Source organism: Cervus elaphus, chromosome 25 (assembly GCF_910594005.1).
Source record: "Cervus elaphus chromosome 25, mCerEla1.1, whole genome shotgun sequence".
Lineage (NCBI taxonomy): Eukaryota > Metazoa > Chordata > Mammalia > Artiodactyla > Cervidae > Cervus > Cervus elaphus.
This window is the reverse complement of record NC_057839.1, coordinates 57,337,980-57,356,122: the sequence shown is the minus strand read 5'-3', so window position 1 is coordinate 57,356,122 and position 18,143 is coordinate 57,337,980.

Genomic DNA, 18,143 nt, shown 5'->3' with positions numbered 1-18,143 from the left:
TGGGAGTGAAAAAGAAGCAATTTAGGAGAATATATAACTAGAAAGGGAAAAGGATCATGGGAGTAAGGAGGTATATATTATGGACCAATTCCATCAGGTTTTGCTTCTTAGGGAAAAAGGCAATAATTTGAGCAAATATGGAAAAGTAGCATAATTTGACAAATTGATTGGTGAGAATCTGCATGTTCATTGTATTACAGCCTACATTTTTCTAAATCTTTGAATCTTTGAAATATTTCATTTTGGAGGAAAAACAAAGACAATTATGGAACATCTCAGTTTTTTTTTTTTTTTTCCTTTGAGTCAACAGACTCAGAGACTTTCAATTTCCAATTAACATATGTGATATTTTGCCTATACTGGGTAAATTTTTCAAAATCAAAGACACCAATAGCCACAAAATAAGCCAATATTTTCCTCACTTGTTATTAATTAAGCCCACGCCTTGTCAGGTTTCAGATGTCTTGGGATTTTTTAGCATAGATGACTTTGGCATATTTTTTCAAGTTGTTTTGAGAACATCCTATTCAGAAGTGCTGTTTTCTTGTAGAAGTTCAGGACAAATGTAAATAATATACATATATATATAGAGAGAGAGAGATTTAAATTTAATATCTATAACTACATTAGATACAGATTAAATTAGTTAAATTATGTAAAGATATTTAATTAAAATATAAATTTATATTAAATTAATGACCATACCCAACATCATTTTGCAGAAACTCCTTAACTTCAACTAGTCTTTGGCACTGAGTCCATTCTACTTCTTAAACACTTTACAGTTTATGTGTATCTGTGTGTGCTCAGTCACTTGGTCATGTCCAACTCTTTACGGCCCCATGGCCAGGCTCCTCAGTCCTTGGGATTTCCCAGGCCAGAACACTGGAGTGTGTTGCCATTTCCTTCCCCAGGGGATCTTTCTGATCCAGGGATCAAACCCGGGTCTCTTGTGCCTCCTGTCTTGGCAGGTGGATTCTTTACCACTGCCCCACCTGGGAAGCCCTTATGTGTATCTGAATCAAAGGAATCTCTGACCCTCTCAACAATTTCAGTGGATCTTTGAGTGATTAAGCCATTCATTCAACAAAGATTTGCTGAGCAGCTACCATGCACCAGGTAGTAACAACCACAACAAAAATTTCTCCCCTCAGGAAAGTTACAATCTAGTAGAGGAAATCAGAAGAGTCATGGGGACTTTTCAAAAGAGAGAGACCAGGATTTCCCTGATGGTACAGTAGATAAGAGCCTGCCTTGCAATGCAGGGGACAAGGGTTCGATCCCTGGTCTGGAAGGATTCCACATGCCACAGAGCCAGTGAGCCCGTGTGCCACAGCTGCCCAGGCCATGCTGGAGAGCTCTTGACCACAACTACTGAGGCCTGCAAGCTCTAGGGCCTGCAGGCCACAACTGATGAGGCCCCGTGCTGCAACTACTGATGCTCTTGTGACTACAGTCTGTGCTCTGCAACAAGAGAAGCCACCACAGTGAGAAGTCCGCGCACGCAACTAGCGTAGCCCCTGCTCTCTGCAACGAGAGGAAGCCCGTGTGCGGCAATGCAGACCCAGTAGAGCCAAAAACAAAATAAATAAATAAGCAAAAATAAAGCAGTGTGCACCCATTGAGAAATTATAATACAAAAGAGTGAGAGCATAAAATGAAATTTGGAAGCCGCAGGAAAGAGAAAACAGACTCGTCATTTAGGAATTACAGCTAGGATAGACTTTTCAGAGAGTATGCTGTTTATGCAAAGAACTGAGGGAGCTGAGGAACCAAACTGTGTGTTTTTCTGGGGTAAAAGCATTTCAGGCAGAGAAGATTCCAATGCAAAATTCCTAATGGAGGAGATTTCTAGAAGGTTCCAGGGACAACAAGGCCCATTGTCGTAAGAGCAGAGGCACAAGGAGAGACGGAAAGAAGAGGTGTGAGAGGTGGCAGACGCTCAGGGCTGAGGTCAGGGTGAAGCAAGGGAGGCAGTCATCTTCCAGCACAAAATTAAGAAGCTCCAAATAGCCCTCAAAATGATAATACTTTATGGTAACATCTTTTAAAAATCAAATGAATGCCAAAATTCCATGATGGACAAAGTATTGAAAACTAAATGACGACACGACCAGCACCTGATTCAATTGACCAATTTTTTTTTGGCCTCAGAAAGAACTATAGGTCAACCTGGCACTGATATTGATCCTGTCTTTATTTAAAATTTCAATATTTGATTCATTATGGTTTTTTTTGCATTAATTGTGCTTCTCAAAAATATTTCAACATCAACATTTATGTTGATGTCCCTTAAATTTTACCCTTGAGACTATTGATTCATATGCCTCATTCTAGTCTCAGTCTTGAAGTCATTTTGAAATTTAAGCAATACCATCCCTACCTTCTTAAAAAAACAGGCTTTATTTTTTAGAACAGTTTTTTTTTTTTCACTTATTTTTATTAGTTGGAGGCTAATTACTTCACAACATTTCAGTGGGCTTTGTCACACATTGACATGAATCAGCCATAGATTTACACGTATTCCCCATCCTGATCCCCCCTCCCACCTCCCTCTCCACCCGATTCCTCTGGGTCTTCCCAGTGCACCAGGCCTGAGCACTTGTCTCATGCATCCCACCTGGGCTGGTGATCTGTTTCACCATAGATAGTATACATGCTGTTCTTTTGAAACATCCCACCCTCGCCTTCTCCCACAGAGTTCAAAAGTCTGTTCTGTACTTCTGTGTCTCTTTTTCTGCTTTGCATATAGGGTTATCATTACCATCTTTCTAAATTCCATATATATGTGTTAGTACGCTGTAATGTTCTTTATCTTTCTGGCTTACTTCACTCTGTATAATGGGCTCCAGTTTCATCCATCTCATTAGAACTGATTCAAATGAATTCTTTTTAATGGCTGAGTAATATTCCATGGTGTATATGTACCACAGCTTCCTTATCCATTCATCTGCTGATGGGCATCTAGGTTGCTTCCATGTCCTGGCTATTATAAACAGTGCTGCGATGAACATTGGGGTGCACGTGTCTCTTTCAGATCTGGTTTCCTCGGTGTGTATGCCCAGAAGTGGGATTGCTGGGTCATATGGCAGTTCTATTTCCAGTTTTTTAAGAAATCTCCACACTGTTTTCCATAGCGGCTGTACTAGTTTGCATTCCCACCAACAGTGTAAGAGGGTTCCCTTTTCTCCACAGCCTCTCCAGCATTTATTGCTTGTAGACTTTTGGATAGCAGCCATCCTGATTGGCGTGTAATGGTACCTCATTGTGGTTTTGATTTGCATTTCTCTAATAATGAGTGATGTTGAGCATCTTTTCATGTGTTTGTTAGCCATCTGTATGTCTTCTTTGGAGAAATGTCTATTTAGTTCTTTGGCCCATTTTTTGATTGGGTCATTTATTTTTCTGGAATTGAGCTTCAGGAGTTGCTTGTATATTTTTGAGATTAATCCCTTGTCTGTTTCTTCATTTGCTATTATTTTCTCCCAATCTGAGGGCTGTCTTTTCACCTTACTTATAGTTTCCTTTGTTGTGCAAAAGCTTTTAAGTTTCATTAGGTCCCATTTGTTTATTTTTGCTTTTATTTCCAATATTCTGGGAGGTGGGTCATAGAGAATCCTGCTGTGATTCATGTCGGAGAGTGTTTTGCCTATGTTCTCCTCTAGGAGTTTTATAGTTTCTGTTCTTACATTTAGATCTTTAATCCATTTTGAGTTTATTTTTGTGTATGGTGTTAGAAAGTGTTCTAGTTTCATTCTTTTACAAGTAGTTGACCAGTTTTCCCAGCACCACTTGTTAAAGAGGTTGTCTTTTTTCCATTGTATATCCTTGCCTCCTTTGTCAAAGATAAGGGCATGGTATATATGAGAACCCTTTGTGCTGTCTTCTCAGTTTGCCCATGACAGCACAAAGGGTTCTCATATATACCATGCCCAGATTTCCCTGTTATTAACATCACACATTATATGATGATAGATGGCATCCCCAACTCGATGGACATGAGTTTGAGCAAGCTCTGGGAGTTGGTGATGGAAAGGGAAGCCCGGCATGCTGCTGTCCATGAGGTCACAAAGAGACGGACACAACTGAGTGACTGAACTGAACTGAACATCTCACATTAGCATGGTACACTTGCTGTAATTAATGAAGCAATTCAATACATTCTTGTTAAAGTTGATTCAGCTTTCCTTAGTTTTAACCTCTGATCCTTCTTCTGTTCCAGGATCCCATCCCAGGTACCACATTACATTTAGTCATCATGTCTCCTTAGGCATCTCCTCCCTGTGGCTGGTTCTCAGATTTTCTTTGTTTTTGATGACCTTGACAGTTTTGAGGGGTATTTTGTAGAATGATCCACGCTGGAATGTGTCTGATGTTTTTCTCATGATAAGACTGGGGTTATAGGTAATTAGGAGAAAGTCTGCAAAGGTAAATTACCATGTTCATCACATTGTATCATGGGTATTTACCATCCATGTGATTTACGACTAGGTGTTTGGTCACCCAAGGTAGCGTCTGTCAATCTTTTCCACTGTAAACTTACTTTTTTTCCCTCTTCTTTTCCACACTAGAATGCAGTCACTATTTGTAGCCCACAGCTAAAGAAGGGGAGCTATGCTCTCCCATCTTGAGGGTGGAAATTCTGCATAAATTATTTGGAATTCTCCTGCAGAGGAAATTGGTCTCCTGCACTTGTTACTCAACCATTTGTTTATAACAGTATGAGCTCATGTGTACTTTTTTTTATACTTTGGGTAATAATCCAATGCTAGTTTATTTTATTGCTCAAATTCTTCCACTTTTGCCCTTTGGAACCCCTGTCAGTTGACTCCTGTGCCCCTTTGACACTATCAGTGCATGGATATTTGGCCGGGGGGGTGGGGGGGGTGGTACTTCTTCACTTTCTGTTGTTACTAGCTATTCTGATCTTGTATACTTCCTGGCTCAGTACTAGAATAAGTCATTTCTTCAAAGTCCTGGTTCCTGTTACTTGAGACTGTTAGTAAATACCAAGATCAGTAATACAACATTGTAAAGCAATTATACTCCAAAGAAAACCCCAAATCAGGGTGCTCCATGAGCTTATTGTTACTGGAGTGCTCCTCTTTCTTTTAAAAACTCAATATGACAGCAAAAAATAAATTTCTGATCATAACATTACCATATCTCTTAATAAACTTTAATTGATATGTAGGATAATTTATCCTTGGTTTATTGAAATTCATGTAAAATTTGATATTAAGTCTTTGCTCTCTGAGCCATAACTTTAATATGGACAAAGAGAAACATTCCCTTAATTTCAGCGGACTGAGCATTCATGGAACCGAGTGCTGCTCTATTGAACACAAGTGGATGTGGCCTTGATAATCACTCTGCCCTACTTCCTCATATCACAAGAAAAAATTTGACCTCGTTATTTTTTTAGACATGTCATGTTCAACCAAAAGTAGAACATGCCATAGAGACGTTGGGTGCTTCCATGATCCCACTGATCATATAAAGGGAGAGGCATTTGATGGGGACAAATGTTTTCAGCTCTCCCCCAAAACTGATCCAATTGCAGCCAATTTTCCCTAGTCTCCCGTAAGTCTTTACTGGTATCAATCTCTTGCTACTACATCACTTTCTTACCTCTAAGATCACTCTGACCCTTAATTATGGTTTCTCTCACATTACTCATTTCATCTGACCTCATTAGTACAATATTGAAGTATTTTCCCTGTAATGTGACAATGGTTTAGTTGGTTTAGTAACTAAGTCGTGTCGGACTCTTGTGACCCCATGGACTGTAGCCTGCCAGGCTCGTCTGTCCATGGGATTCTGCAGGCAAGAATACTGGAGTGAGTTGCCAAATCAGCCATTTATTCAAATTGTTTTAAGATAAGGAATCATCCGTATACTTATACCTTTTTTCATGGAGGCAGAGGAAATAAATTCCAAAGCTCTTCTGGAACATAAAGACAAACTTGTTCATGTGTCTTCTAAAATTAGAGACTCTAATTTAAATATTATTACCAATGATGATGAATTAGCATTAGAAAGGATTTTTTAGAAATTAAAGGCTACATTCAATAGGGCATAATAATACCTAAAGGTTTGTTTCCATTGTTACAGACGCTGTGAAAGGACACTGTTTACAGCTATTACACACAGATAAACATTTTATTCTCCTAAATGATTTTTAGTCTGCAACTTTATTTAAATAGTTTCCTTTAAGTGGTTATGCCATTTAAAATTTCTGCGTCTGCTCCTCAGCTGTCTGGTTATATTTTTGATAGTAAGATAACTAGTCAGGAAGACCTGAAGCTCTCAGCTCTTACTTTTTTATTGAGAGAACGATTACAACATTTTGGGGCAGAAAAGAGATGATTGAAACTGAATCTGCCCTTCAGAGATGATGAACAGATTTATTTCCCAGATTTTGTTGCTATATACATGTGCCAAAGTTACCAAATTGCCTACATTAGTTGTGTGTATGTTTTTGTCAACTAATTATACATCAGTAAAGCTGGAAAACTAACACTGTATCTAGCTTGAAAACATGTGCCCTCTTGATCCAATTGGGAGATAGCCAAAGCTGGTTGGAAGTTTTCAACTTCATGGAAAATAAGTGTGGTTGTATCTCCCCAAGGTGCCTCAGTGTTAAAGAAACTGCCAGCCAATGCAGGAGACACAGGAGACTTGGGTTTGATCCCTGGGTGTGGAAGATCTCCTGGAGTAGGAAATGGCAACCCACTACAGTATTTTTTTTTTAATTTATTTATTTTAATTGCCCACTCCAGTATTTTTACTGGGATAATCTCAGGGACTGAGAGGCCTGGCAGGCTACAGTCCATAGTGCCGCAAAGAGTCTGACATGACTGGGCAACTGAGCATAGCACATTTCCCCAAAATTCATATGTTGAAATCCTAGCCCCCAAGTTGATGGCATTAGGAGGTAGCCCTGTGAAAAGTGATTCAGTCGTGAGGGTGGAGCCCTCACAAATGGGATTAGTGGCTTTTATAAAAGAGATCCCTAGTCCCTTCCACCATATGAGGACACAGTGAGAAGGTGCCCACTCTGAACTAGGAAGAGGACTCTCACCAGAATGTGACTATAGAGGCACCTTGATCTTGAATTTCCAGCCTCCAAAACTGTGAAAAGAAATTTCTGTTGTTTCTAAGCTACTTAGTCTGTGGTATTTTGTTATAGCAGCCCAACTGGACTAAGAGAGTGTGAAAATTAAACATGAAAATCTCTTCTCCACATAGAAGGCAGTTCCTTTTGAAATTTCTTTGAGCATCTTCAGTATATAGGACAGAAACCACTGGGGAGGAGATGTGAAAGGTGGCTGGCCAATTGAAACTTGGGTTGGATTTTCCTTATGCACCAGCCACGGTTAAAATAGAAAGTCAATGGGATTTCCCTGGTGGTCCAGTGGCTAAAATTCCACACTCCCAATGCAGGGGGCCCAGGTTCAATTTCAGTTCAGGGAACTGGATCCCACAGGCTGCAACTAAGAGTTCACACGTCACAGCTAAAAAGATTCCACATGCCACTAAGACCCAGCACAGCCGAATAAAATAAAATAAGATAAAAACAGGGTCTAAGAGTTGCAGACAAGTCATCTCAAAGTGCCCAAGAACTCCTGTGGACATTCACCACCTTTCTGGAGTTCAATCAGATGCTTCTATTTTCAGTCCTGTGTCTAAAAGAAAAAGCAAAACTCACCATAATATATTTTTAAAAGTTGTGGCCAGTGTGTTCTTGCAGTGACAGACATGGATGAGAATGGGAGAAATTGCATTTGACAGCAACATTGGTGGCCACTGATAAGTGATGTCTTTGATGAATCTTGATATGAATTCAGTCTCTGCTTTATCACATATGTCAAGCTCAATGAGTAGGGCTTGTGTCTATGAAAGAAATACTTTATCACATATTATTGGACTTCCCCAGATTATTGATACTATACAATAATTGCATTAGTTATATGAATTATCTAATAAGTAACTAAAAGTAGAAGTAGTAGGACATCTCACAGGCCTTCCAATAAACATTTCTTATGGTGAGATGCCCAGGATTGGATTACTTATTGTTATGACTTATTCTCTACCCTCCCTGAGAGAGGCTGATAAAATCCTGCCTGTTGCTATGTGACTTACAATGCTTCCCTGTCGAGTTTAGTTCTCTGCCCTGTGCTCCTTGGCCATGGCATGTTTTGGCCAGTGATACATGAGCAGAAATGATATGCTTCACATCTGAGTAAACATCTTAAAAATCATCATATGGTACCTCTTTTGTTCTTTTCCTTCTGCCATGAGAATGAAATGTCCTAATTAGAGGCCACTCATTCTGTCTGAAATCTAAAGGGAAAAGCTATTGTTCTTGCTTTGGGGGCATTTGTTACTGACTAATACAGGCTGTATCAGATACCTAGACATTTTACTTTCACCCACTTGGCACTCTCTTATTCCAACCTCTGTTTGGACTGCCAGTTCTGTGCATGTTTCTGCCAGCTTAATGCAATGTCAGTCTGATAGCCACCTTACTTGGACCTGTGCGTGCATCTCTTGACTTCTGCCCTGGGCTTCTTCGTCTCTGCAGTGTGGGATGTCCATGAGAACACAGGTACAATACAAGGCCTGGGGAGAAAAAGGTACCCTTAACAAATGGTAGAGGGGAGTCAATGGAAAATTCTTCCTCGTTTTGCCCCTCATGTGGTCAGTTCTGAGGCATATTTCATGAGGCTCCTCAGAAGTTCCAGCAAAATAGAATACTGGCTGTCCAGAGGACTGGGCAACTTGATAATGCTTCTCTGTACAGGCTTTGCTTTCTTCTCTGCTTCATCCCCTACATCCAGCCTTCCTGCTCCCTGGAATCACGTTCCCAAGTAAACTATCTGGACACTGGGAGTTGTCATCTCAGGCTGTGCTTTCAGGGAACCCAGTAGCCCATTTCCATTTGCTACAGATTTTGCAAGAAGTGAGTAGAGCACCTGTCACTTTAGCCTATTTTCTGGTCAAACCTTAACTACTTTACTGTTTGAAGTTTCTTTGCAATGTTCACCACCCTTATTGATTCTAGAGAACATGAACATTGAAAGTATTTTTGAGTCTATAGGGACTTCACCATTTCTTTTACATCTGATATGTGGAATAAATGTCCTCGCTGCTCCAATAGAGTAATCCAAATCTGGAAATAAAGTATTCTAGAAGTCCTTAAATTTGTGTTAAAGTAAGGAACCCACTGGGCTTTGCTCCTTGTCTGAATCATTAGGTAGCTCCTAGATCACTCTGTTCTGAAACCCTGATCTTATTTTGGAAATAAATGAATCATGCCACCTTTGCACATGTGTACATCTTTACCATCCTAAGAATACATATACTATCACTATCGGATATCCCTATGGACTGCCTTTCTTCCATATAATAAAATCAACTTGAGTATTCAGGCCCCCAGTGGGAAGGATTAGCTTTGGTCATTGTTGTCAAAGTGAAGTGAGGTGAAGTCACTCAGTCGTGTCCGACTCTTTGCGACCCCGTGGGCTGTAGCCCACCAGGCTACTCTGTCCATGGGATTCTCCAGGCAAGAATACTGGAGTGGATTGCCATTTCCTTCTCCAGGGGATCTTCCTGACCCAGGGATCAAACCCAGGTCCCCTGCACTGCAAGCAGATGCTTTAACCTCTGAGCCACCAGCGAAGCCCTTGTTGTCAAAGCTTTGCTCAAATGTGCACCTGATGCAGAGGATCGCTGTGGTGGTAGTATTGAACCACATTGAAAGCTAAAGTGTGCAAATCATGGTGCTATTTCCATCTCCTACCCACTCATTTATTTGCATGTGCCAGACCATGGGTACAAGAGTCAGGGAAGAAGATTGCCAAGAAGTCCCCAGATAGTTCAATGATTCAAAACACTTTGTGCAAGTCTCCAAAACTTGTGTGTGTGTGTGTGTGTCCATGTGCAGGCTTGTGTGTCTGTATATGTGTGTGTGTATGTATGTATGGGTGTGTCTGAGTGTGCATGTGTGCATACATATGTCTGTGCATACATATGTACCCATGCTTGCACACACATACAAAGCATGAAGGAATGATTATGAAGAAGGGCAGCATCTGAAAGATCTTCGGAGGAGGTCAGTCACTTCATAGAGACAAGCGCAAAGGTGAAGTTTAATGAGGATTAACAGTCTCGGCCAAACTTTTAGCCAGAATAGCTATTTCATAATCGCTACATCAATGAGTGTCATTTCTACCTTTGTCTACCTGGTAGTTCAGCAGTAAAGAATAGGCCTGCCAAAGCCTGCCAGTGCAGGAGACACAGGTTCGATCCCTGGATAAGGAAGATACCTTAGAGAAGCAAAGAGTAACCCAGTCCAGTATTCTTACCTGGGCAATCCCATGGACAAAGGAGCCGGGCGGATTACAGTCCATGGGGTTGCAAAAGAGTTGGACTTAGCAACTAAACAACAACAAAAACAATAGCAATACCCTTAGGCTGGCATTTATATACTCTTAAATATTTAATAGGTATAATAATAAAGTATTTGACCAATAAAGCAAAAGTTCATTTAATTTAGTCATTGTACAAAAAATTTATTCCAAATGTTCTATTTTTTTATTTTAATATGGCAGTAACTTACTCTGTCACAAAAATAAGACACACAGTCATCATTTAAAATTCAAACATAATTTGTCAAATGATTTGCCTTGAGTGAGTATATTAAGTGAATCTTAAATTAAAATTTAATTGCTGACATTTATTTTACCATGGACAGTTGCACCCTTCCAGTTCTGTTTGAAAGTCTTAATCAAAATATTACCAAATACAAGACTTCCCTGGTGGCATGCTGGATGGGAGTCCGCCTGCCAACGCAGGGGACACAGTTTCAATTCCTGGTCTGGGAAGATCCCAAATACCCCAGAGCAACAAAAGCCCATGCATCACAACTACTGAATCCAAGCGCTAGAGTCCAGTAGCCGCAACTACTGAAGCCCATGCTCTGCAGCAAGGGAAGCCACACAACGAGGAAGCCACACAAAGCAGCGAAGAGGAGCCCTGGCTCGCTACAATTAGAGAAAGCCCACACACAGCAACATAGCCCCAGCGCAGCCAAAAATAGACAAGTAATTTTTAAAAATATTACCAAATACAACTTTTTCAATTTATTGTTGCCACAGACAGGCTGTGTATTCTTTCACCTTCAAGCTCCCTCAATAGAGAAACCACTGTCAACGTTATAAAAGTGGCAAACATTGTCCCATCTTTTAGATCCAGTCAAGGTGTCACCCGGGGTTGTGACTCACACGGGCTCTCAGAGCTGACCGTGCACATCACTTTACAGCTCCATCTTCAGTGACATGGGATTAGTAGCCTAGAATCAGCCCGGTTGGGAACATTTATACCATGGAAATCAGCAACACTACAAATCAGGGTGTGCGTCTCTGTTTTTCTGAGAGCTGGTTGTTATCATTTATCAGCATGCCACTGATAACAACCTTATTCAAGAAGACCTGGGTGAACCAGGCAGAGCTTGGGTACTAATAGAGTCTAGATTAGCCTATAAAACCAAACAATCATAAAATCTCAAGGTCGTATCAGAACAGAGGTTTATTATCACTTGGTCTGAGTGATAACTCTTGGTCTGAGTGATAAGTGCATTCCTCCGAGAGACTCCAAGACCCAGGCCTATAGAGGTTCCCCATCCTGCAGCCGTAGCCTCTGGAACACATGACCACCACGGTTAATGCTGCAGGGCAATGGGACGTAGGGGACACTCACCTGGAAATAAAATGTTTCTGTGTATTAGCTTCCTCCTGCTGCTATAACCAATTACCACAAACTCAATGGCCTCTAACAATACAAACGTATTGTTACATTTATCTTATCTTATCTTACAGCTCTGGCTTAATCTCCTAGGGATCCAAGGGACTCTCCAGAGTCTTCTACAGCACCACGGTATGAAAGCTTTGATTCGTTGGTGCTCAGCTTTCTTTATGGTCCAACTCTCACATCTGTACAGGACCACTGGAAATACCATAGCTTTGACTATAGAGACCTTTGTTGGCAAAGTGATGTCTCTGCTTTTTAATATACTGTCTAGGTTTGTCATAGCTTTTCGTCCTAGGAGCAAGGGTCTTGGTGGGACTTCAAGTTGATGCAACCACTATATAAAACAGTATGGAGGTTCCTCAAAAAAAACTAAAGATAGAGCTGCCATGTGATCCAGAAATTCCACTTCTGGCATATAATGGACAAAAATATAATTTAAAAAGATACATGCATCCTTGTGTTCATAGCAGCACTGTTCACAATAGCCAAGACTTGAAAACTACCTAAATATCCATCAATAGATGAACGGATAGAGATGTGGCACATATACACAATAGAATATTTACTCAGTCATAAAGAAGAATGAAATAATGCCATTTGCATCAACATGGATGAAATTAGAGGTTATCATACTAAATGAGGTAAGTCAGGGAAAAAAAGACAAATACCATATGATATCACTTATATGTGGAACCTAAAATATGACACAAATGAACTTTTATGAAATGGAAACTGACTCACAGACATAGAGAACAGACTTGTGGTTGCCAAGGGTGTTGGGGGCTTAAGGAAAGATGAACTGAGAGCTTGGGATTAGCAGATGCAAACTATTATACACAGAATGGATAAATAACAAGGTCTTATACAGGGAACTATATTCAATATCCTGTGATAAACTATAATGGAAAAAATATGAAAAAGAATGCACATATATGTAAAACTGAATCATTAGACTTTATATCAGAAATTAACACACTATAAATTGATTATATTTCAATTAAAAAAGAAAATAGAGTCCAGTATTGATACAAGATTGATAAAGTATGGTTGTTGGTTTAGTTACTCAGTTCTGTCCATCTCTTGCGATACTATAGACCATAGACCACCAGGCTCCTCTGTCTGTAGGATTTTCCAGGCAAGAATACTGGAGTGGGTTGCCATTTCCTTCTCCAAAAAGATAAAGTATATTTTGGTGTATGATAAAAAAAAATTAAAAATCTCCAGAATCTTAAAGCTCTATCCTGGAAAACTTGATTCTAAAATAGTAAATATATTTTGATCCAATTTGGTTCATAAAAGAGGAAAATTTGCCTTTAAATCATAACCTTCAGAAGAGATTTTTCTTTTGTTCAAAGATAATTAAAAACAAATGTAATATTCCTAAATATTAAAAAAAGCATTGTATTTGATGTGTTAGAGATGAACAATACACTACCTAATCTGATATCCTGTTGACTGGAAGAAATGTGCTTTGAAGGCTGTATGTTTGCACTTGGCCAATTATCACATTTATTTGGGTGAAAGCATGAATACAAAGCCATTTCCCCCAGACAATTATGTTATATGGTCCAAAGATTGGTGGTGACTTTCCCCTACCATCAATTTTACTTCTACTGAAGCCTCTTTCTTTTTCTACCTACTGTCTTCAAAGTGAGAAAGAAGAATGCACACCATTTAATCTGCATGAAAGTCCAGAATCAAAGAATAAAAAATCTTTTTGTTTTTAAGGTTCAAAAATTGGAGCCTATTATACAGAGTGAAGTAAGTCAGAAAGAAAAACACCAATACAGCATATTAACACATATATATGGAATTTAGAAAGATGGTAATGATGACCCTACATGCGAGAGAGCAAAAGAGACACAGATGCAAAGCATAGACTTTTGGACTCTGTGGGAGAAGGCGAGGGTGGGATGATTTGAGAGAATAGCACTGAAACATGTATATTACCATATGTGAAATAGATCACCAGTCCAGGTTTGATGCATGAGACAGGACGCTCAGGGCTGGTGCACTGGGATGACCCTGAGGGATGGGATGGGGAGGGAAGTGGGAGGGAGGGTCAGGATGGGGACACATGTACACCCATAGCTGATTCATGTCAATGTATGGCAAAAACCACCACAATATTGTAAAGTAATTAGCCTCCAATTAAAATAAATAATAAATAAATAAATAGAAAGGAGAACTCTTAGGGAAAAAAAAGGTTCAGAGTGATCAACTATCTTTGGCAATTACACAGGCTACTACAATGGAAGAAGGAAAAATGTTGAGACCCACTGAAGCTTAATTACTCTCCATATTTACTCTCATCCCTTCCTTGCAGTCTGCATCTCTGCCTTAATTCATAGCTAATCGAGGTCAGAGTCAGGGTTAATAGCCTGCAGCTCAACGTTCATTAAGTCATTCGCTGATCATTAAAACATCCTGAAAGAGCTGTATGCTGAAGTTTTAATAGCAGCAATATATGGAGACTTGCTGTTCTCAAATACTAATAATTGCTCTTTTATGACAGTAAGGAAGTGTGTGTATCCAACAGCTAATATTAATCTTGATTACCAGTTCCGCTCTCAATATAAATTCAGAGCCAAATTTTTAGGAAAACTCCCAGAATGATGAGATTTCATGCACTAGAATTTTCTGACCCAGGAGCTATTGTCACAGCTCTGGGGATCAGAAAGTTCTCTTGATACTGAAAGAACCAGGTATGGGAAAGTGCCCTGGAGCTGGGTCTGGAAGATTCTTTTAATCCTGGCATTGTCTTCAGTCCTTCCTGCAGATATTAACTGAGCACTGGTGACAGAAAGGCTCATGACTAGGGATACAGTAGTGAACAAGACAAATATGATCTTACGGAATTATATTTCAGCCACCTGGAAATATTCCCTCGCCCACGTTAAACTGAAGAATTTGGAAAATGGTTTTAAAAAAATCACATAGTTCTATGTCCATCTTTAAGGATAAGTTTCAAATACATTTCAATGTTTGGTTGTGTAGCTACTTGTATAACTTGAAAAGTATAAAACAGTACTATAGATTATATCTTAATATCAATACATAGTTAGGTCTTGTATTGGGGAAAAACCCAATGGTTTTTGGAAAACCTCAGTGGTCTTCCACCCGAGTAAGGAAAAATTCAAGCCTCCCTCCTTTGTATCTTTTATTTCCTATTCAGAACACTTCACTCCTGATACTTCTGGGCACCAAATGTGTGGGGACTTTTCCCTCATCAAACAATTCTGTGACATCGGCTGACTGTCCTACAATTTAATTCAATTCTGACACTATTTACCTGGAATGTGTGCTTAGTCATTCAGTCATGTCCGACTCTTTGTGACCCTTTGGACTGTAGCCCACCAGGCTCTTCTGTCCGTGAGATTTCCCAGGCAAGAGTACTGGAGTGGATTGTCATGCCCTTCTCCAGGGGATCTTCCTGACCCAGGGATCAAACACATGTCTCCTGTGTCTCCTGCATTGCAAATAGATTCTTTACCTGCTGAGCCATCAGAGAAGCCCCTGGATTTACTTGGATTTACTGGATTTACCTAGAGGTAGCATCGAGTCCACCGAAAAATTGATGCTATTGAACTGTGGTGTCGGAGAAGACTCTTCAGAGTCCCTTGGACTGCAAGGAGATCCAACCAGTCCATCCTAAAGGAGATCAGTCCTGGGTGTTCATTGGAAGGACTGATGCTGAAGCTGAAACTCCAGTACTTTGGCCACCTCATGTGAAGAATTGACTCATTGGAAAAGACCCTGATGCTGGGAGGGATTGGGGGCAGAGGAGAAGGGGACGACAGAAGATGAGATGGCTGGGTGGCATCACCGACTCAATGGGCATGAGTTTGAGTAAACTCTGGGAGTTGGTGATGGACAGGGAAGCGTGGCGTGCTGCAATTCATGGGGTCACAAAGAGCTGGACACGACTGAGCAACTGAACTGAACTGAACAGAGCATCGAATCCCATAGATTAATTAAGGGTTTAGTCACATGTGACGGTCCCCCACTTCAGATGCCAGTCACAAGTAGTAGGTCCCCAGGTTACCTACAACTTCTTTCTGACTTGGCTAAAAACCACAGGTAACCATAACTTCCTCCTCCTTGGCTTAGGTTATTTGCTGAAACAGTGCCCAGATGTCAGGGGAGCACGTACTTACATATACTAATTTATTAAAGGATATGATTAAAGGCGCAAATGAGCAGCCAGATGAAAAGATGCACAGGGCAAGTTCTAAGAGGGTCCCTAGCAAAGGAGCTTCTGTCCCAGTGGAGGTAGGTGCATCACCTTCCCAGTTCAGGGATGTGCTCACCAATCTGGAAGCTTTCTAATCCAAGAACTGTTGGAATTTTTATGGAGACTTCCTCCTGTAAGCATTTCCAGGGAGGGAGAAATTTCCCCCCATGTCTCCTGAGTTCTTGTGGCAGGACTAACATTAAAATTGACCCAAGACATATTAAAAGAAGAGGAGAAAACAAATTTCAATTTGTGGGCACAGAGCTCTCATAGAAATGGGACCTACAAAGTGGCCAAGCAGGCAACTTTCATACTTTTTACATAAAGAAACAATAAATATATGAGGATTTGACAAGACAAAGACACTTGAGCTTTGGGTGTTCAATTAGTGAAGAATCCAAATAGTCTAGATTTGGGGTAGTAGGTTAAAGAAGTGACAAGCGTTTTTCATTTAGCCCCTTTGGCCCCAAATTCCCTATTTCTGACTATACGGGTGTCCTTCTACCTCCAAAGGCAGGGAGTGAAACTTTCACGTGGGAGATTGATTTCCTGCTTTCAGGGAGACAAAGAGGAGGATCAGAGTGTCCCTCTTTCCTCCACCTTTTCTTAAATAACTTTAATTCGAAATAATCAATATACCATTGAGGCAAGTTTGTGGACAGCCTGCCCTGAGCCCCAACATTACCTCCTCTGAAACTTCCCTGCAAGTTTTTCATATTAAAAACTGACTGGTAGATCACTTCATTTCACTGTACCACTCTCTTCATCTTGACAATAGGTCAGTTCATTTAAACTAATTTCAGGAGGCAGTGGTGCGGGTCAGCTCCCAAAGTCAGGCCTACATTATGCAAGCAATTGGGTATTTAATAAGACACGTGTCTATGGAAACATAAGAAAAAACAAAGGTTAGTGACTGGAGCAGTTATAGACCAGCTTCTGAGCCCAGGGGCAGTCAGTCAAGGAGATCTGGGATGTCAGAGTTACAGCATCTTTTGCAGTTTGAAATGTTTCTGATGATGTCCTCAGATGCTCAGGTAAACTTTCTGAGTGGTTCAAACAGCAGTAGAAATGAAGCTTGTCATCTGGAATAATGCTCGGTCATAAAAAAGAATGAAATCATGCCGTGTGCAGCAATAGGATGGGCCTGGAGGATGTTATACTTCACGAAATGTCAGACAAAAAGACAAATACTACCTGTTATCATTTATATGTGGAATCTAAAATATAAAACAAGTGAATATAGCAAAACAGAAACCGATTCAGATATGGACAGCAAACTAGCAGTGACCAGTGAGGAGAGGGAAGGGCAAAGGGGAAAGATAGATGGTGGGGATTAAGAGAAGCAAACTGGTGTGTGTAAGATAATTAGACTACAAGGACATATAACACAGGGAATATAGCCAATAGTTTACAATCAATTTAAATGGAGTACAATTTACGAATTTTTTGAATCATTGTGCTTTTAGGTGTAATGATTTCATTATACCTGAAACTAACATAATATTATAAATCAACAATACTTCAATTAAATAATTTTTAAATTAAAAACTCTATCACTTTAATGGAAAGAAAAAACAAGTTTTAATTTTTTTTAAAAGTGTGCTCAGTGTTTATTAGACACAGTAGTATATATTATCTGTAGATTATTCATGTGCAAGGCAGATGCTTTTTTTAAATTTGCTTTTTAATTGGAGTATAATTGCTTTACAGTGTCTACTAGAAATAATAAGAAAAGTAAGATATGTTTTGGGGTTACTGTGCTATGCTTACTTTTGATATTAAAACTCATTTACTTAATAAGTATTTTCCAATGTAATTCCTTTCCAAAGACTTCCTTTTTTTTTTTAACAAACAATGCAACTTTTTATGTCTATTTTAATTTATTCCTTGTTCTCTTTTCCATTTAGAAATAAAGAGCTTTAAGACAAAATCTCTTTCTTTCTCTTTAACAAAAACATCTCCATGCCTTACAACCCCAAAACATATTTTACTTTTCTTATTATTTCTAGTAGCTTTAGTCATACATATTAGATTTTTTAATTCTTAGAAACCTTAAATTTTTTTGGAAAAATGAAATTGTGCACTGTGTTGGCAT